Genomic DNA, 21,375 nt, shown 5'->3' with positions numbered 1-21,375 from the left:
GGAATTGAACCGTGCTGCTGGCCTGCTTTGGTCTGCTTTCAAAGCCAGCGATTTAGCCCTGTGCTAAACAGCCCCTGCTGTGATGGGTTTTGCTTGATTAGAAATACACATGATATCAGTTAGAAGTTGAAATGATAAGCATTGTGGTTTCTGATTGCAATACAGCTGACTAATTTGAAGCTTATTTTATAGATTCCCTTTATAAATTCTTCAACAATCAGTGTTAGGAAGATGTAATTACAGTGTAACATACCTGGGCAGTAGTCATTACAAATGTGGACATTAGAACATGTACTGGGAAGGTTAATTGGGAATGTCCAGAGGCACCAGGGATAATAATTGGTGTGTGTTTGGTTAAGTGGAAAGTGGGGCGGGATTCTCCGACACCCCGCCGGGTCGGAGAATCGCCGGGGGGGCGGCGTGAATCCCGCCCCCGCCGGCCGCCGAATTCACCGGCACCAAAAATTCGGCGGGGACGGGAATCGTGCCGCGCCGGTCAGCGGGCCATCCCCCCACGGCGATTCTCCAGCACGCGATGGGCCGAAGTCCCGCTGCTGTCATGCCAGTCCCGCCGGCGTGAATCAAACCACCTACCTTATCGGCGGGACTGGCGTGCGGGCGGGCTCCGGGGTCCTGGGGGGGGGCATGGGGCGATCTGGCCCCGGAGGGTGCCCCCACGGTGGCTGGCCCGCGATCGGGGCCCACCGATCCGCGGGCAGGCTTGTGCAGTGGGGGCACTCTTTTCCTTCCGCCCCGGCCACCGCCTCTGCGATGGCTGACGCGTAAGAGACACCCCCCCCTGCGCATGCGCGGGGATGACGTCAGCAGCCGCTGGCGCTCCCGCGCGGACTTTCGCCAACCGGCGAAGTCCTTTCTGCCCTGACATGGCGTGGTGCCAAAGGCCTTTCCCGCCGGCCGGCGGTGCGCCAACCACTCCGGCGCGGGCCTAGCCCCTCAAGGCGAGGGCTTGGCCCCTAAAGGTGCGGAGAAATCTGCACCTTTGGGGCGGCCCGATGCCGGAGTGATTCACGCCACTCCATCCTGCCGGGACCCCCCGCCCCGCCGGGTTGGGGAGAATACCGCCCCTGGTGCAGATTGCTGGGTGTGCACATGTTCTAGGCTACCAGAATGGTCTTCAATGATTTGAGGAATCCCTGTTAATGTTAAATCAAGTAGAATCTGAAAATAAGTGTTCCTTCTGCAAAATATATGAAAAATAATCCCAGACATGAACCTCGACTACTTACCATCCCATGGTCACTATTATAATGTTCTAAATTCAGTGTTTGTTGCAAATCAGAAACAGAACAAATATTGCAAGGAATAGTTCCATATTTATTTTGTTGCTTGAGTTCAGTAAGAAGAAAAAAATTCCTGGTGTACAGAAGTATCCATCTAAATCTAAGAGAAATTAGCAATCCTGAACAAGATTCCGGAGAGATTGGCGATTGATAGATTGGGAGTTAGTGGGACAGCATTTGGTTTCACATCTTCAATCATCATGTGAAAACGGGGTACAGAAATGCACCAGTCAGACGATCTATTTCTCTCAGTTGCATCTCTGATCTGTGTAGAAATGAAGAAAATGTTTTCGAGTTATCCCCTCAGTGACAACAATGAATATAAATGCAGACATAGCCCAGCGATCTCAGTGTTCATTCATGGGGGCTCTCTGCCTCAGGGGAAGTCTGAAACCAATGTAGAATATCCTTTAGGCTCTCACTCGGGACGATGAGCACATTTCGGGTTTTATCATTGGGGTGTCCTGCCCTGAGTGGGCTTGAAACCAGGGGTAAAAATCCTAACCCATCCTTTCCAATGCTGCCCGCTCCCATCAGACACCAATATCCCTCTTAGATATCAGCTCAGTATTCAGAGCTGCTCACCGAGACTATTTGGAGGGGGCTTAAAAAGTTGTCCAAAGAGGTTGAGGAGGGGTTATTGGGTGAGGGTGAAAGTGAGGGCTTAAGTGGATCAGTGCAGAGTCGATGGGCTGAATGGCCTCCTTCTGCACTGTATGTTCTATGTTAAACCCAACCCTCTTTCTCGAAAGTGGGACTATGACTCCTGAGTCAGCAGTCAGTCAGTTCTTCACAATACTCTTCGGATATTGGCCCAGTTGAGACTGTGCACCGGCTCCCAGTCACTGGGGCGGTCTGTAAAACGGCTCAAACCCTTCATCTTCTCACCCAGTGGCGAGAATGGTCACACTGATCCAAAGGCTTGCACCAATGCTCAGTGTGACAAATTTCATTTGCCGCTATCTACACTGAATTTTTTGCCTCTGTCCATAGTTAATCTACCTCCTGATCCTTAGATGGCTAATGTAACCCTGTGGTTGTTAAACAATTTGTACTCAAGCTCCTGTTCAGCTGGAGCCCTAGGCAGATGCGCTGCTCTTTGTGTTTCTGTTCCTATACTGTTCTGGGGCACCGTATGATTTGGGATTCAGTCTCCTTTCTTCCCGGCCCCTTCTTCCGTTCTCACTCCAGTAAAGAAAAGGGTCCAGAGGACGTTCACAAGAATGATCTCTGGAATGAAGAACTTGTCGTATGAGGAACGGTTGAGGACCCTGGGTCTGTACTCGTTGGGGTTTAGAAGGATGAGGGGGGATCTTATTGAAACTTACAGGATACTGCGAGGCCTGGATAGAGTGGACGTGGAGAGGGTGTTTCCACTTGGAGGAAAAACTAGAAGCAGAGGACACCATCTCAGACAAAAGGGACGATCCTTTAAAACAGAGATGAGGAGGAATTTCTTCAGCCAGAGGGTGGTGAATCTGTGGAACCCTTTGCTGCAGAAGGCTGTGGAGGCCAATTCACTGAGTGTCTTTAAACCGAGAAAGATGGGTTCTTGATCAATAATGGGATCAGGGGTTATGGGGAGAAGGCAGGAGAATGGGGATGAGAAAATATCAGCCAAGATTGAATGGCGGAGCAGACTCAATGGGCCGAGTGGCCTCATTCTGCTCCGATGTCTTATGGTCTTATATGCTTCTCTAGTCTCCCCTTAAATGATTCCAAACTATTAGCTTCCATCACTCCCTGTGGTAGTGAGTTACACATGTGATTGCTATTTGGACAAGAAGAAAGTATACAGTGGGGGTCCGCAGGAGATAATGTTCGGACCCTTGATATACATCAATGACCTGGACTTGGGTGTGCAGGATACAATTTCAAAATTTGCAGAAGACACAAAACTTGTAACTGTGAACTCTGAGGAAGATAGTGAGAGGGACGACCTGTGGTGGAAGGTACAGCTTCTTTCAGCACTTTCCACTTCACTTACCCACAGCTTGAAAACTGCATCCAATGGCCTCAAGTGGATCCAGAACAACTGCTACATGCGCTCAATCGACTTTCTATCTGGTCAATAATGTCGAGTAGAACTTTGCTGGCAGCTGCTCGCCGTCGTAACTGGCTCAGTTCACTGGTGAAGAGTGAATCGCTGTGTTTCTTGTCCCTGTCAGGAAAAAAAAAGTTATTTCAATAATTAACGCCACAATCCCTTTATTGCATTTCCACCTGTCGTCAATGGAACAGACGACTAGGTGATAAATAATTGGGTGGGATTTTCAGGCCATTGGCTGGGGTTGGCATCTTGCTGTCCCGCCAATGCGACCCTCCCCCATCCCCCCTGCTGCAGGTTTCCCGGTGGCACAGGGTGGATTCAATGGGAAATCCCATTGACAGCAGAGGGACCAGGGGCGGGATTCTCCGCCTCGCCACGCCACATTTCTGCCTCGACCGGCCGGTGGGATTCTCCGTTACGCCAGCCGGTCAATGGGGTTTCCCACTGTGGGGCAGCCCCACACCGTCGGGAAACCCCGGGTGCCGGCAAAACGGACAATCACGTCGGCGGAGAATCTCGGCCCAGAGGTTCCGCTGCCGGCCAACAGCGGGGCATCTATCGCCACGCGCCGAGAAACACGCCACGGGATTGCCCTCACAATGAGGGGAATAGCAGGAGGAGCTAGCTACATCCAACATGGATGGAGTGAGGAAGAGAATGGCATCGTGGTAATGTTGCTGGAAAGTGTTCCAATGGCCCAAGGGTCATTTGAGTTGAGGGTTCACATCCCACAATGGAAGCTGTTAAAATTTAAAATTCAATTAATTAATAAACCTGGAATTGAGAGCTAGCTTCCTGGAGATTGTGAAGCTATTATCAATTGTCATTAAAACCCACTGGGTTCACTAATGTCCAATTGGGAGGGAAACCTGCCACCCTTACCTGGTCTGGCCGACATGAGACTCCAGACCCACAGCAATGTTTTCGACTCTGAAATTGTCGAGCAATCACTCAGCAATACTGATGGACAACAAATGTTGCTAGTCATGCCCACACCCCGTGAAAGAATGAATTTAAAAAGTCACAGATGGAAGGGATCCCACCCCATCCAATGTCCGGATGCATCCAGTCCTACTCTATGCTCACTTGATTTTCAAAAGCTCTTATTTCTCCTTCGGATGTGTCTTTGTTGAATTTATTGCCCATCCATCGTAGTTTCTGAGCTGGAGTAGTTGGCTGCACTGCAGAAATGGGGCGTCATTCTCCGACCCCCCGCCGGGTCGGAGAATGGCCGTTGGCCGCCGTGAATCCCGCCCCCGCTGAAGTCTCCGGTACCGGAGATTGGGCGGGGGCGGGAATCGGGCCGCACCGGTTGGCGGGACCCCCCGCTGGATTCTCCGGCCTGGATGGGCCGAAGTCCCGCCCAGAAATTGCCTGTCCCGCCGGCGTAAATCAAAGCTGGTATTTACCGGCGGGACCAGGCGGCGCGGGCGGGCTCCTGGGGGGGGGGGGGGCGCGGGGTGATCTGACCCCGGGGGGTGCCCCCACGGTGGCATGGCCCACGATCGGGGCCCACCGATCCGCGGGCGGGCCTGTGCCGTGGAGGCACTCTTTCCCTTCCGCCTACGCCATGGCTCCACCATGGCGGAGGCGGAAGAGGCTCTCCCCACTGCGTATGCGCGGGAAACTGTCGGCGGCCGCTGACGCTCCCGCGCATGCGCCGCATTTCCGCGACAGCTGGCGGGGCAACAAACGCCATTTCCGCCAGCTGGCGGGGCAACAAACGCCATTTCCGCCAGTTGGCGGGGCGGAAATCCCTCCGGCGCCGGCCTAGCCCCTCAATGTTGGGGCTCAGCCCCCAAAGATGCGGAGCATTCCGCACCTTTGGGCCGGCGCGATTCCTGTCTGATTGGTGCCGTTTTTGGCGCCAGTCGGCGGACATCGCTCCGTTGGGGGAGAATTTCGCCCATGGTGACTGCCACTAAACATTCACTAAACTCTAAGATTAATAGATGGAATACAATGTGGAAAAGTGTGAGGTTACGCACTTTGGTGGGAAGAATGGAGGCACAGACTATTTTCTAAATTGGAAAAGGCTTTGGAAATCAGAAGCATAAAGGGACAAGTTCAAGATTCTTTGAAGGTTAACATGCAGGTTCAGTCAGCAGTTAGGAAAGAAAATGCAGTGTCGCATTCTTGTCGAGAGGGCTACAATACAAGACCAGGGATGTACTTCTGAGGCTGTATAAGGCTCTGGTCAGACCCCATTTGGTAGTATTGAGGAAGCAAAGGGGCTGCAGAAGGAATTGGACAAGCTAGGAGAGTGGGCAATGAAGTGGCAGATGAAATACAATGAGGAAAAGTGTGAGGTTATTCACTTTGGAAGGAGGAATTTAGGCATGGACTATTTTCTAAATGGGGAAATGCTTAGGAAATCAGAAGCACAAAGGGACTTGGGCATAATGGGACTAGTTCAAGATTCTTTTAAGATTAACGTGCAGGTTCAGTTGGCAGTTAAGAAGGCAAATGCAATTTTAGCATTCATGTTGAGAGGGCTAGAATACAAGAGCAGGGATGTACTTCTGAGGCTGTATAAGGCTCTGGTCAGACCCCATTTGGAGTATTGTGAGCAGTTTTGGGCCCCGTATCTAAGGAAGGATGTGCTGGCCTTGGAAAGGGTCCAGAGGAGGTTCACAAGAATGATCCCTGGAATGAAGAGCTTGTCGTATGAGGAACGGTTGAGGACTCTGGGTCTGTACCCGTTGGAGTTTAGAAGGATGAGGGGGGACCTTATTGAAACTTACAGGATACTGCGTGGCCTGGTTAGAGTGGATGTGGAGAGGATGTTTCCACTTGTTGGAAAAACTAACTCAGACTTGGAGGAGGACACAATCTCAGACTAAAGGGACAAACCTTTCAAACAGAGATGAGGAGGAATTTCTTCAGCTAGAGGGTGGTGAATCTGTGGAACACTTTACCGCAGAAGGCTGTGGAGGCCAAATCACTGAGTGTCTTTAAGACAGAGTTAGATAGGTTCTTGATTAATAAGGGGATCAGGGGTTATGGGGAGGAGGCAGGAGAATGGGGATGAGAAACATATCAGCCATGATTGAGTGGCGGGAGGCGGTTTGGTGAGGGTGCGTGCCGGGGAAGGGGGGGGATGTTCGCCTGGCCAGGTGCCAGTTGGCAACAGTCGCGACCATGCAGCCCATGGCACCTGGCTGCGGGGGGGGCAGGGGGGGGGGGGGGGGTATGGGCAATGATGGCATGTCGTCTATCCCCCACCCCCTGCAGGCCGTTATGTTTGGTCATCATCCAGCGATGTTGGCCGCCTTGGCGGGAGCCAAACATCAGCATGTTGCCCTGGGGGAGCTGGAGCAGGAGCGTGCCAGGGGGGCGGCGGAGGCTGCCGCAGAGGAGCATGCCGCAGGAAGGCAGGTGGTAGCTGCCCAAGGTGGAGGGCCGCCCGCCCGACAGGGCGAGGAGGAGGAGGTGGTGGTGGTGATGGTGCCACGGCGACGGAGACGCCCGATGAGGCTCCGTGTGTACCGGCCGCGCTCGTCGTACCAGGACCTCACGGACCGGGCATGCAGGAGGAGACGCTGGATGAGCCAGGAAACCGTCGCCCATATCGGCCATCTCATGGCACACATGGCACCGCGTGGCACTGGGGGAGGACACCCTCTCCCCGTGGCCGTCAAGGTTACGGTGGCCCTGAACTTTTATGCCACGGGGTCATTCCAGTCGCCGAGTGGGGACCTGTCCGGCATCTCGCAGGCATCGGTGCACCGGTGCATCGGGGCAGTGACTGACTCCCTGTATGCCATTGCGGACCGCTATATTAAGTTCCCTGTGGACCACACCCACAAGGATGCCCGGGCAGCGGGATTTGCTGCTGTGGCCAGGATGCCTATGGTCCAGGGGGCGATCGATGGGATGCACGTCGCCGTGTGGCCACCTGCAGATAACAGGGCCGTGTTCACCAATAGGAAGAGGACCTATTCCATGAACGTGCAGGTGGTCTATGACCACCGCATGAGGATCCTGCACGTCTGCGCCCGGTACCCAGGCAGTGTACATGGCTCATTCGTATTGACACAATCGTTCATCCCCACCATGTTGGAGGGGTGCCCCCCCCCCCCCCCCCCCCCCCCCCCCCCCCCCCCCGGCTGAGGGGCTGGTTGCTGGGCGACAGGGGTTACCCATTGCGGTCGTGGTTGATGATGCCTATATGGAGGCCACAGACTGACGCGGAGAACTGCTACAACGATGCCCATGCAGCAACCAGTGGTGTGATAGAGAGGTGCTTTGGGCTGCGCAAGATGCGCTTCAGGTGCCTGGACCGCTCTGGATGGGCCCTCCAGTACCCGTCAGATAGGGTCAGCCGCATCGTTGTGGTCTGCTGCGTCCTGCACAACATAGCCCAGCGGAGGGCGATGTGCTGCAGACCGAGGAGGGGGAGTGGGAGGAGCAGCAAAACGAGGTGCAGACCTCCTCCGATGAGGAGGATGGGGGCAATGTTCAGGACAGACGGGCTGGACATGGACAGGAGGCTGCCCACCGTTACCAGCTGGGCCAGCAGGCACGGGACAGGCTGATAGCTGCCCGGTTCACGGACGAGGTGTCCTGTGCGTCAGTGTCCTGGGCGTCAGTGTCCTGGGTGTCAGTGTCCTGTGTGCTGGTGTCCTGTGTGCTAGTGTCCTGTGCGTCAGTGTCCTGTGCATCAGTGTCCTGTGTGCTAGTGTCCTGTGCATCAGTGTCCTGTGTGCTAGTGTCCTCTGCGTCAGTGTCCTGTGTGCTAGTGTCTTGTGCGTCTGTGTCCTGTGTGCTAGTGTCCTGTGTGCTAGTGTCCTGGGCGTCAGTGTCCTGTGTGCTAGTGTCCTGGGCGTCAGTGTCCTGGGCGTCAGTGTCCTGGGCGTCAGTGTCCTGGGCGTCAGTGTCCTGGGCGTCAGTGTCCTGGGCATCAGTGTCCTGGGTGTAGGTGTCCTGGGTGGGTTTGTGCTGGGTGGGTGTGTGCTGGGTGGGTGTGTGCTGCGTGGGTGTGTGCTGCGTGGGTGTGTGCTGCGTGGGTGTGTCCTGGGTGGGTGTGTGCTGGGTGTGTGTGTGTGCTGGGTGTCGGTGTCCTGGGTGGGTGTGTGCTGGGTGGGTGTGTGCTGCGTGGGTGTGTCCTGGGTGGGTGTATCCTGTATGTGGGTCTCCTGGGTGCTTGTGTTCCATGCGTCAGTGCCCTTGGTCGGCTGTTGCTGTGTCTGCCCTCCTCGTCGCTGGGTGTGGCCCGCCGGCGTCGCCGCACTCGCACTAGGTGGTGGCGGCGTCCGGCTGGCACTCCCGGTCTGTCCCTGGCTCGTGGGCGCCCGGGTACGTCCTGGAGGCGGCATCCGGCTGGCGCTCCCAGTCTGTCCCTGGCTCATGGGTGCCCGGGCACGTCCTGGGGGCGGCATCATCGCTCCGGCGCCCCCTTGTCTCACTCCCATTGTTTACCCAACCTCATCTCCCCACTCCCCAGCACACCATCCCCCACTCCGACGCACTAGAGCAGTCTCACTAAGATGGGAAAGATCAAACAAGATGTAAACATCAAACAGCAACGCGAGGCTGCTCCAGGTACAATACAGTCCCAGCTGTGTACACAGATAAGTGTTAACCCACGTCCTTTCTGAGCACCAAAAAAAAAGAAAGAAATATATAACGCCGCAGGACACGGTTATTCCACATGCTGCTCTTAGTGCTCTTTGCCCACTGTAGCAACCGCTCCTTCTCCACAAACCTAATCACCATCGGACGGGGGGGCCCCCAGGACGCACCTGCCTCACCTGTACTCTGTGTGCCCCCTCCAGCTCCGGCGGTCGCGGAAAGGCATCAGCCCCCATCAGCTGCATCAACAGGTCCGCCACGAACCCTGTGGCATCAGCTCCCTCCGCCTCCTCCGGGAGGTTGATGATCCTCAAATTTTGGCTACGGGCTCTATTTTCCAGCTCCTCTACTCTGTCCAGCAGTCTTCTCTGTCTCTCCTTCAACCCGTCGACTTCTAGCGTAGCAATTATCTGTGCATCCGCCTGCTCCTCCACCGCCTCCTTAACTTTTTCGTCCTGGGCATCCAGTCTCCGGTTCAGCTGATCCACTGCCTTCTGAAGTGGGTCCAAGTTATCCCGCTTCAACGACTCAAAACTGCTCTTTATCACCTGCAGCATGTTTTCCAGCGCTTGCTGGATCGCCAGGTCTGAGGTCTGTAGGTCCGCCACCTTTGCTCCCGGGTCAGCTTCCCCTGCACCTTGTCTTTGTCCCTTCCACTCCCGTTTTTGCTGCTTTCTGCTCTCCCACGGTTCCATGCAGCTCTACCCGTTCCTCAGCACCTCCGTGGCCATCTTTCCAGCGCTCCGCAGTCCCGCCAAACCGGGGAATCAGGCCCTCAAATCCCGCCGGAGTGAGAGCCCCCGAATGTGTGGCTCACTCACTAATTGCCGCCACCGGAAGTGCATGGAACATTTTCCATCGCACTCTGAAGGCAGACAATGCATGGGTTCCTCCAAATGATGGTCCCTCTGACAGCACATCCTCCACGCTACACTGTGAGTCCCTGCATTGAGTGGGAGTTAACCCATGCCTTGCTGACTCCCAGTGAGAAAGTGCTACTGAATGTGCCATACCTCACATAATGTCCAAAGCACAATCAAGGACTTCAAATGTAGCCAGTGATGAGAAACTGACACACTCGCAATAGCAATCTCTGAATATTAGAACAGAACAAAACAGGACATACAGTGCAGAAGGAGGCCATTCGGCCAATCGAATCTGCACAGACCCACTTAAGCCCTCACTTCCACCTTATCCCCGTAACCCAATAGCCCCTCCTAACCTTTTTTGGTCACTAAGGCCAATTTATCATGGCCAATCCACCTAACCTGCACATCTTTGGACTGTGGGAGGAAACCGGAGCACCCGGAGGAAACCCACGCAGACACGGGGAAAACGTGCAGAATCCGCACAGACAGTGACCCAGCGGGGAATCGAACCTGGGACCCTGGCACTGTGAAGCCACAGTGCTATCCACTTGTGCTACCGTGCTGCCTATTAGTTAGTTATTTTTGCATTACAGTCTTTTCACCTTCTCATGTGTGTGAACTTGATGCTTTATTCAGTCAGTAATATTTAGTATTTTCATAAACTGTGGATGCATCACAGGTAAGAATCCTGTCAGAAGCCCCATATTACCTCTCTAGTGATGGGAAGTCTTCAGCTGATACTAGGGCAATGAGTATTCCAATGCAGACGACAGCTCGGAGAGTAAAGCTGGTCATCTTCCTACATAAAGAACAATAAATAAATAACAACATGTGAGTCCGAAAAACATTCCAAAGGGAGAGATCAGGCTCTCTCCCTCCCTCTCTCCTGATGGATAATTAAATCACACAGATATTGAACTGCTCACTCTGAGACATCAGGAGGGCCACGGCAAGGTTTGGTCATCCCATTTGCTTTTGTAATCTGTGATATATGTGATAGTTCTGTAATCACTGCCCTGGAATCACACACTCTCCTGTAACCACAGACCTGATATTGCACACTCCTGTAATCACTGACCTGATATCACACTCTCTCCTGTAATCACTGCCCTTGAAGCACACACTCTCCTGTAATCACTGTCCTGATATCACACACTCTCCTGTAATCACTGTCCTGATATCACACACTCTCCTGTAATCACTGTCCTGATATCACACACTCTCCTGTAATCACTGTCCTGATATCACACACTCTCCTGTAATCACTGACCTGATATCACACACTCTCCTGTAATCACTGTCCTGATATCACACACTCTCCTGTAATCACTGCCCTGATATCACACACTCTCCTGTAATCACTGCCCTGGAATCACACTCTCTCCTGTAACCACTGACTTGATATTGCACACTCCTGTAATCACACTGATCTGATATCACACACTCTCCTGTAATCACTGACCTGATATCACACACTCTCCTGTAACCACTGACCTGATATTGCACACTCTCCTGTAATCACTGTCCTGATATCACACACTCTCCTGTAATCGCTGTCCTGATATTGCACACTCTCCTGTAACCACTGACCTGATATTGCACACTCTCCTGTAATCACTGTCCTGATATCACACACTCTCCTGTAATCACTGACCTGATATCACACTCTCTCCTGTAACCACTGACCTGATATTGCACACTCTGCTGTAACCACTGACCTAATAACACACTCTCTCCTGTAACCACTGCCCTGATATTGCACACTCTCCTGTAACCACTGACCTGGTATCACACACTCTCCTGTAATCACTGCCCTGATATCACACACTCTCCTGTAAGCACTGCCCTGATATTGCACACTCTCCTGTAACCACTGACCTGATATTGCACACTCTCCTGTAATCACTGCCCTGATATCACACACTCTCCTGTATTCACTGCCCTGATATTGCACACTCTCCTGTAACCACTGACCTGATATTGCACACTCTCCTGTAATCACTGACCTGATATCACACACTCTCCTGTCACCACTGACCTGATATTGCACACTCTCCTGTAATCACTGTCCTGATATCACACACTCTCCTGTAATCACTGCCCTGATATCACACACTCTCCTGTAATCACTGCCCTGATATTGCACACTCTCCTGTAACCACTGAACTGATATCACACACTCTCCTGTAACCACTCACCTGATATCACACACTCTTCTGTAATCACTGCCCTGATATCACACACTCTCCTGTAATCACTGCCCTGATATTGCACACTCTCCTGTAACCACTGACCTGATATCACACACTCTCCTGTAATCACTGCCCTGATATCACACACTCTCCTGTAATCACTGCCCTGTAATCACACTCTCTCCTGTAACCACTGACCTGATATTAATCATTGCCCTGGAATCACACTCTCTCCTGTAACCACTGACCTGATATTGCACACTCTCCAGTAACCACTGACCTGATATCACACACTCTCCTTTAATCACTGCCCTGATATCACACACTCTCCTGTAATCACTGCCCTGGAATCACACTCTCTCCTGTAACCACTGACTTGATATTGCACACTCCTGTAATCACACTGATCTGATATCACACACTCTCCTGTAACCACTGACCTAATATCACACTCTCTCCTGTAACCATTGACCTGATATCGCACACTCTTCTGTAATCACTGGTCTGATATCATACTTTCTCCTGTAATCACTGACCTGACATCACACACTCCTCTGTAATCATTGACCTGATATCACACACTCTCCTGTAATCATTGACCTTATATCACACACTCTTCTGTAATCACTGGCCTGATATCACATTCTCTCCTGTAATCACTGATCTGACATCACACACTCCTCTGTAACCACTGACCTGATATTGCACACTCTCCTGTAATCACTGTCCTGATATCACACACTCTCCTGTAATCGCTGTCCTGATATTGCACACTCTCCTGTAACCACTGACCTGATATTGCACACTCTCCTGTAATCACTGTCCTGATATCACACACTCTCCTGTAATCACTGACCTGATATCACACTCTCTCCTGTAACCACTGACCTGATATTGCACACTCTGCTGTAACCACTGACCTGATAACACACTCTCTCCTGTAACCACTGCCCTGATATTGCACACTCTCCTGTAACCACTGACCTGGTATCACACACTCTCCTGTAATCACTGCCCTGATATCACACACTCTCCTGTAAGCACTGCCCTGATATTGCACACTCTCCTGTAACCACTGACCTGATATTGCACACTCTCCTGTAATCACTGCCCTGATATCACACACTCTCCTGTATTCACTGCCCTGATATTACACACTCTCCTGTAACCACTGACCTGATATTGCACACTCTCCTGTAATCACTGACCTGATATCACACACTCTCCTGTCACCACTGACCTGATATTGCACACTCTCCTGTAATCACTGTCCTGATATCACACACTCTCTTGTAATCACTGCCCTGATATCACACACTCTCCTGTAATCACTGCCCTGATATTGCACACTCTCCTGTAACCACTGAACTGATATCACACACTCTCCTGTAACCACTCACCTGATATCACACACTCTTCTGTAATCACTGCCCTGATATCACACACTCTCCTGTAATCACTGCCCTGATATTGCACACTCTCCTGTAACCACTGACCTGATATCACACACTCTCCTGTAATCACTGCCCTGATATCACACACTCTCCTGTAATCACTGCCCTGTAATCACACTCTCTCCTGTAACCACTGACCTGATATTAATCATTTCCCTGGAATCACACTCTCTCCTGTAACCACTGACCTGATATTGCACACTCTCCAGTAACCACAGACCTGATATCACACACTCTCCTTTAATCACTGCCCTGATATCACACACTCTCCTGTAATCACTGCCCTGGAATCACACTCTCTCCTGTAACCACTGACTTGATATTGCACACTCCTGTAATCACACTGATCTGATATCACACACCCTCCTGTAACCACTGACCCAATATCACACTCTCTCCTGTAACCATTGACCTGATATCGCACACTCTTCTGTAATCACTGGTCTGATATCATACTCTCTCCTGTAATCACTGACCTGACATCACACACTCCTCTGTAATCACTGACACACATCACACACTCCTCTGTAATCATTGACCTGATATCACACACTCTCCTGTAATCATTGACCTTATATCACACACTCTTCTGTAATCACTGGCCTGATATCACATTCTCTCCTGTAATCACTGATCTGATATCACACACTCTTCTGTAATCACTGGCCTGATATCACACTCTCTCCTGTAATCACAGTCCTGATATCACACACTCCTCTGTAATCATTGACCTGATATCACACACTCTCCTGTAATCACTGTCCTGATATCACACACTCTCCTGTAATCACTGACCTGATATCACACACTCTCCAGTAACCACTGACCTGATATTGCACACTCTCCAGTAACCACTGACCTGATATCACACTCTCTCCTGTAATCACTGTCCTGATATCACACTCTCTCCTGTAATCATTGACCTGATATCACACACTCTCCTGTAATCACTGTCCTGATATCACACACTCCTCTGTAATCATTGACCTGATATCACACACTCTCCTGTAATCATTGACCTGATATCACACTCTCTCCTGTAATCACTGACCTGATATCACACACTCCTCTGTAATCATTGACCTGATATCACACACTCTCCTGTAATCATTGACCTGATATCACACACTCTCCTGTAATCATTGACCTGATATCACACACTCTTCTGTAATCATTGTCCTGATATCACACACTCCTCTGTAATCATTGACCTGATATCACACACTCTTCTGTAATCACTGGCCTGATATCACACTCTCTCCCGTAATCACTGTCCTGATATCACACTCTCTCCTGTAATCACTGGCCTGATATCACACACTCTCCTGTAATCACTGACCTGATATTGCACACTCTCCTGTAATCACTGGCCTGATATCACACTCTCTCCTGTAATCACTGTCCTGATATCACACTCTCTCCTGTAATCACTGGCCTGATATCACACTCTCTCCTGTAATCACTGACCTGATATTGCACACTCTCCTGTAATCACTGGCCTGATATCACACTCTCTCCTGTAATCACTGTCCTGATATCACACTCTCTCCTTTAATCACTGACCTGATATCACACTCTCTCCTGTAATCACTGACCTGACGTCACACACTCTCCAGTAACCACTGACCTGATATTGCACACTCTCCAGTAACCACTGACCTGATATCACACTCTCTCCTGTAATCACTGTCCTGATATCACACTCTCTCCTGTAATCATTGACCTGATATCACACACTCTCCTGTAATCACTGTCCTGATATCACACACTCCTCTGTAATCATTGACCTGATATCACACACTGTCCTGTAATCATTGACCTGATATCACACACTCTTCTGTAATCATTGTCCTGATATCACACACTCCTCTGTAATCATTGACCTGATATCACACACTCTTCTGTAATCACTGGCCTGATATCACACTCTCTCCTGTAATCACTGTCCTGATATCACACTCTCTCCTGTAATCACTGGCCTGATATCACACTCTCTCCTGTAATCACTGACCTGATATTGCACACTCTCCTGTAATCACTGGCCTGATATCACACTCTCTCCTGTAATCACTGTCCTGATATCACACTCTCTCCTGTAATCACTGGCCTGATATCACACTCTCTCCTGTAATCACTGACCTGATATTGCACACTCTCCTGTAATCACTGGCCTGATATCACACTCTCTCCTGTAATCACTGTCCTGATATCACACTCTCTCCTGTAATCACTGACCTGATATCACACTCTCTCCTGTAATCACTGACCTGACATCACACACTCCTCTGTAATCATTGACCTGATATCACACACTCTTCTGTAATCATTGACCTGATATCACACACTCTCCTATAATCACTGTCCTGATATCACACACTCTCCTGTAATCACTGACCTGATATCACACACTCTTCTGTAATCATTGACCTGATATCACACACTCTTCTGTAATCATTGACCTGATATCACACACTCTCCTGTAATCACTGTCCTGATATCACACACTCTCCTGTAATCATTGACCTGATATCACACACTCTTCTGTAATCATTGACCTGATATCACACACTCTTCTGTAATCATTGACCTGATATCACACACTCTCCTGTAATCACTGTCCTGATATCACACACTCTCCTGTAATCATTGACCTGATATCACACACTCTCCTGTAATCATTGACCTGATATCACACACTCTCCTGTAATCACTGTCCTGATATCACACACTCTCCTGTAATCATTGACCTGATATCACACACTCTTCTGTAATCATTGACCTGACATCACACACTCTCCTGTAATCATTGACCTGATATCACACACTCCTCTGTAATCACTGATCTGATATAACACACTCTCCTGTAATCATTGACCTGATATCACACACTCTCCTGTAATCACTGTCCTGATATCACACTCTCTCCTGTAATCACTGACTATCACACCCTCTCCTGTAAGCACTGTCCTCATATCGCAGTCTCCTGTAATCACTCTCCTGATATCACACACGCTCCTGTAATCACTGATCTGATATAACACACTCTCCTGTAATCACTGCCCTGATATCTCACACTCCCCTGATATCACACACTCTCCTGCAATCACTGACCTGATATCACACACTCTCCTGCAATCACTGACCTGATATCGCACACTCTCTTGCAATCACTGACCTGATATGACACACTCTCCTGTAATCACTGCCCTGATATCACACTCTCTCCTGTAACCACTGACCTGATATGACACACTCTCCGCTAATCGCTGCATTGATATCACACTCTCCTGCAATCACTAACTTGATATCACACCCTCCCCTGTAATCACTGCTTGGATATCACTCACTCTCCTGTAATCACTGTCCTGATATCACACACTCTCCTGCAATCACTGACCTGGGGCGTCATTCTCCGCCGGCAGGTGTCTCCGTTTTGCCGGCGCCCGGGGGTTTCCCAACGGCGTGGGGCTGCCCCACAATGGGAAACCCCATTGACCGCCGGTGTTACGGAGACTCCCGCCGGCCGGTCGGAGCAGAAATGTGGCAGGGCGGGTAGGAGAATTTCGCCCCTGATATCACACTTTCCTGTAATCACTCCCCTGATATCACACACTCCCCTGATATCACACACTCTCCTGCAATCTCTGACCTGATCTCACAGACTCTCCTGTCATCTCTGTCCTGATATCACACACTCTCCTGCAATCATTACCCTGATATCACACACTCTCCGGAATCACTGTCCTAATATCACACACTCTCCTGCAATCACTGACCTGATATCACACTCTCCTGTAATCACTGTCCTGATATCACACACTCCCCTGATATCATACACTCCCCTGTAATCACTGACCTTATATCACACTCTCACACTCTCCTGCAATCACTGTCCTGATATTGTACACTGTCTTACAATCACGGACCTGATATTGCACACTCTCCTGTAATCACTGACCTGATATCACACTCCCCTGCAATCACTGCCCTGGTAGCACACCCTTACCTGCAATTACCAAAGATAAGGATTTGGTGGATAATGAGTATGAGGAAGGGTGTGTAAATAGTTTGGGTCACATTGTGATCAAAAAGGAGGAGGTGTTGGGCGACTTGGGAAACATTAAGGTGGAAAGTCCCCAGTCCCTGCTGGGATATACCCCAGAATACTGAGGGAGGCAAGGGAGGAAGTTGCTGGGCCCTTTTCAGAAATGTTTGTATCCTCACTGGCTATAAGTGGGATCCCAGAGGATTGGACATTAGCCAATGTTGTTCCTTTGTTTAAGAAGGGTGGGAAGGATAATCCAAAAAATTACCGACTGGTGACCCTTACGTCAGATGGCAGGGAAATTATTGGAGAGGATTCTTCGAGACAGGATTTACTCCCATTCAGGAGCAAGTGGAAGTATTAGCGAGAGGCTGCATTGTTTTGTGAAGAGGAGGTTGAATCTCACTGACGTGATCGAGTTTTTCGAGGAAGTGACTAAGATGTTTGATGAAGGTTGAGCAGTGGATGTTGTCTACATGGACTTTAAAAGGCCTTTGAAAAGGTCCCTCATGGCAGACAGGTACAGAAGGTGAAGTCGCACAGGATCAGAGGTGAGCTGGCAAGATGGATACAGAACTGGCTCAGTCATAGAAGACAGAAGGTAGCAGTGGAAGGGTGCTTTTCTGAATGGAAGTCTGTGACTAGTGGTGGTCCACAGGGATCAATGCTGGGACCTTTGCTGTTTGTAGTATATATAAATGATGTGGAGGAAAATGTAACTGGTCTGATTGGTAAGTTTGCGGACGACACAAAGTTTGGTGGAATTGCGGATCGCGATGAGGACCGACAGAGGATATAGATTGGTTAGAGACATGGGCAGAGAGATGGCAGATGGAGTTTAATCCAGACAAATGTGAGGTATGCCTTTTTGAAGGTCAAATACAGGTGGGAAATATACAGTAAATGGCAGAATCCTTAAGAGTTTTGACAGGCAGAGGGATCTGGGTGTACAGGCCACAGGCCACTGAAAGTGGCAAGCAGGTAGAGAAGGTAGTCGAGAAGATATACGGCATACAAAGAACAAAGAACAATGCATCACAGGAACAGGCCCTTCGGCCCTCCAAGCCTGCGCCAACCATGGTACCTGCCTAAACTAAAACCGTATGCATTTATGGAGTTCGTATCCTTCCATTCTCACCCTACTCATATATTTATCATCCAGCTGATTGGGACTGTACTAACTTTGTTCCATTCTTTCCTATCCAATTATAGCCATAGATTCACTTGCAATGGCTTCCTTTCCTGCTCCCACACCATTACCTCTGGTGGATCCCAATGTTCCATCCTTGGTCCCCTCCTACCTTTTAGCCACATGCTACCCCACGGCAACATGATGCAAAAGCACAGCATTAGTTTTTGCAAGTATACAATGAGACCCGGCTCTCCCTCACCACCACCTCTCTCAACACACCCACTGTTGACAAATTGTCGGAGTCTTCATCTCAAATCCAGAGCTGCATGAGTAGAAATTCCCTCAAACTAAATACGGGGAAGGATGAAGCCATTGTCTTCATTTTCCACTCCAACCTGGCCATCAACTCCATCACTCACTGGTAACTGCCTGAGTTTCAACCAGATCGTTCACAACCCTATATTTGATATTTGTCATTTTCGACACTGAGATGAGCTACTGATCACACATCCACACCAACACTAAGACCACCTACTTCCACTTCTGTGACACTGCTGACTTCATCCCGGCTTCAGTTCATCTGCTGCTAAAGCCCTCACCATGCCTTTGTTCCCTCAACTTGATTACTCCATTGTACCTTGGGCCAGCATACCACTTTCTGCCCTCTGTAAACTTGAGAGTCTAAAAACACTGTTGCCTTTGTCCTTACTTCCACCATGAGCCATTCCACAATCCCACACAATCTTTAACTTCCTTGTAATTATGCCCCCATTCTAGATTTCCAAGTGAAAAAACATTCTCGCAGCACCTACCTTTTCAAACCCTTCAGAATCTCTGTTTCAATAAGATAACCTACCAATCTTCTTAGCTCAAATCACCTGCTCAGTCCATTCATTCCAGGGACTAGCCTAATTAAACTTCCCTAATCACTGCTCCCAATGTACGTTTTGCCCACCTTCAGTAAGAAATCCAACACAGTGTTAGACTCTTAAAGAGGCAGTCTCTGTTCCCTCTAAAATCTGGACCCCTTACCAAGTATCAATGACACTAAACAATCTTTGGACACAATTTCCACTTTATGTGGGAAAACATTATTAACAGACTCAGCAATAATATATGCTTACAACTCCAGTTGCTTCGTAGGACCCGTGTGCAGAAGTTCGTTCCGAGGTAACTGGCCAACTCACGTTGCTTGATTGTAGTAATAATCTGTGGCCTCTGGTTTTGTACCCTTTCAGGTCATGGTTCCTTGACAAAGAAGGTAATACCTTGAATCGTGTCATCCAATTGTGTTTCAGTGCCTTGTCAATCCCGAGATGTCTATGCCAGACTATCTGCATGTGGTCATTTTCTGTTCTCAGCTGGGGATGTCTCCAGGTGTAAACCAGTGATGAATGTAATATCTGCATCTTGATAAGGCAGGAAGGAACCATTTGTTCACATATATCCAGAGAGGCCATTGTCTACGTGAGCTGTTGGAGACAAAGTGTCTGGTGGTAGGCCACTGCCCCAGGGACATGTTCTGGCATGTCTGTCTGTGTGTGTATTCCCGTTTAGTTGAAACTATCTTTAGTTTTAAAAAGGTCAAGATCAGTGTTTTTCAAACCTTTTCCCCAGGTCCCACTTTGACCAACCAGCCGACATTCGGGACCCACGCCTGCCGACCTTCGGGACCCATGACGGCCGACCTTCGGGACACATGCCAGCCAACCTTCGCGACTCACGCCGACCGACCTTTGTGATCTACAAAAGCCAACCTTCGTGATCCACGCCAGCCAACCTTCGCAACATACCATTTTCGCTTATCTTTTATGTGACAAGTGACCCCGCTTGGTCCTCACAATCTCACTCAAATCAAGTTCACAGGAGGAGAGGGCAATACGATCAGGTGCAAAATTCAGCCAGTTCCATTGTGCTATCTTCATCTTTGTGAGGACAGCGATTCCAACCTCGCACATGTAGGTCGCTGTGAAGAGCAATAGCAACAAAATGCTTGTTTTACTCAGCACTGGATAGTCCTCGAAGACGCTACTCCAGAATGCTGACTGCCTCATAGACTTGTGGCGTGCTTTTAATGTGCTGTCACAGGTTTGGCGCAGCAGTTCTGTCTCATTTGGAGTCAGCTGTAAATTAATAATTGATTCTGGTGTCTGAAACTCAAAAGGATTTTTCATCCACTTCTTCTCTTTCAAAATCTGAAGCTTCTCTGGAAAGTAGCGACAAAAACTGTTGATCAGCGCAGCCAGATGCGACTGAAAAAGGCTTGCCAGTCTATTGACAGTTCCCTTACTAACATCGTTGTCTTCGATGTGTTGTAGCAGTGTGGGGAACATGTTGTAGTTTTGGCTTTGTACTCCCTCTTGCCAAGCTTTCAATTACTTTTGGAAAGCATCTATTTCTTCACAGTGCCAAAAGCAATCATCGTCCTTCCCTTGCAATTTGAAGTTCAGTTCATTTAGAATTGAAAATATGTCTGCAAGGTAAGGTATAGTTAGCACCCAACTCTCATTTGCCAGTACTTCCTTGCATATATCACACATGGGCTTTGCATCCTGATTTATATTGGCACAATTAAAAAGCCATGCCTCAAGAAATCAGCTTTATACTGTTTTGTCCCCAATTTCAGTTTCTTCTTAATGGGTTGTTCATCGGAGGCCCTGGAGGTCTGTAAACAACTCACACCAGCACTGCTTTATCCTGCCTAAGCAGCTCTCTCCAGCAGATTCAGTTGTGAGATCCTAGCCTGTTTGAGCCTCTG

The 21,375-nt window shown here is 49.7% G+C and overlaps 1 long non-coding RNA gene across 1 annotated transcript; it reads right to left on the bottom strand.

Moving 5' to 3' along the window:
- Nucleotides 1–1,310: 1,310 nt before the first annotated feature.
- LOC140384907 (uncharacterized) lies at nt 1,311–19,824 on the bottom strand. The gene is made up of 4 exons (XR_011933208.1): nt 19,742–19,824; nt 10,504–10,593; nt 3,289–3,462; nt 1,311–1,566 (listed from the first exon to the last, which is right to left on the bottom strand). It is a non-coding gene; the product is annotated as an uncharacterized lncRNA (long non-coding RNA).
- Between the last annotated feature and the right edge of the window lie 1,551 nt (nt 19,825–21,375).

Source organism: Scyliorhinus torazame, chromosome 10 (assembly GCF_047496885.1).
Source record: "Scyliorhinus torazame isolate Kashiwa2021f chromosome 10, sScyTor2.1, whole genome shotgun sequence".
NCBI classification, from domain to species: Eukaryota; Metazoa; Chordata; class Chondrichthyes; order Carcharhiniformes; family Scyliorhinidae; genus Scyliorhinus; species Scyliorhinus torazame.
The sequence above is the reverse complement of the archived record's forward strand: the minus strand, read 5'-3'. Positions and strand labels throughout refer to the sequence as shown.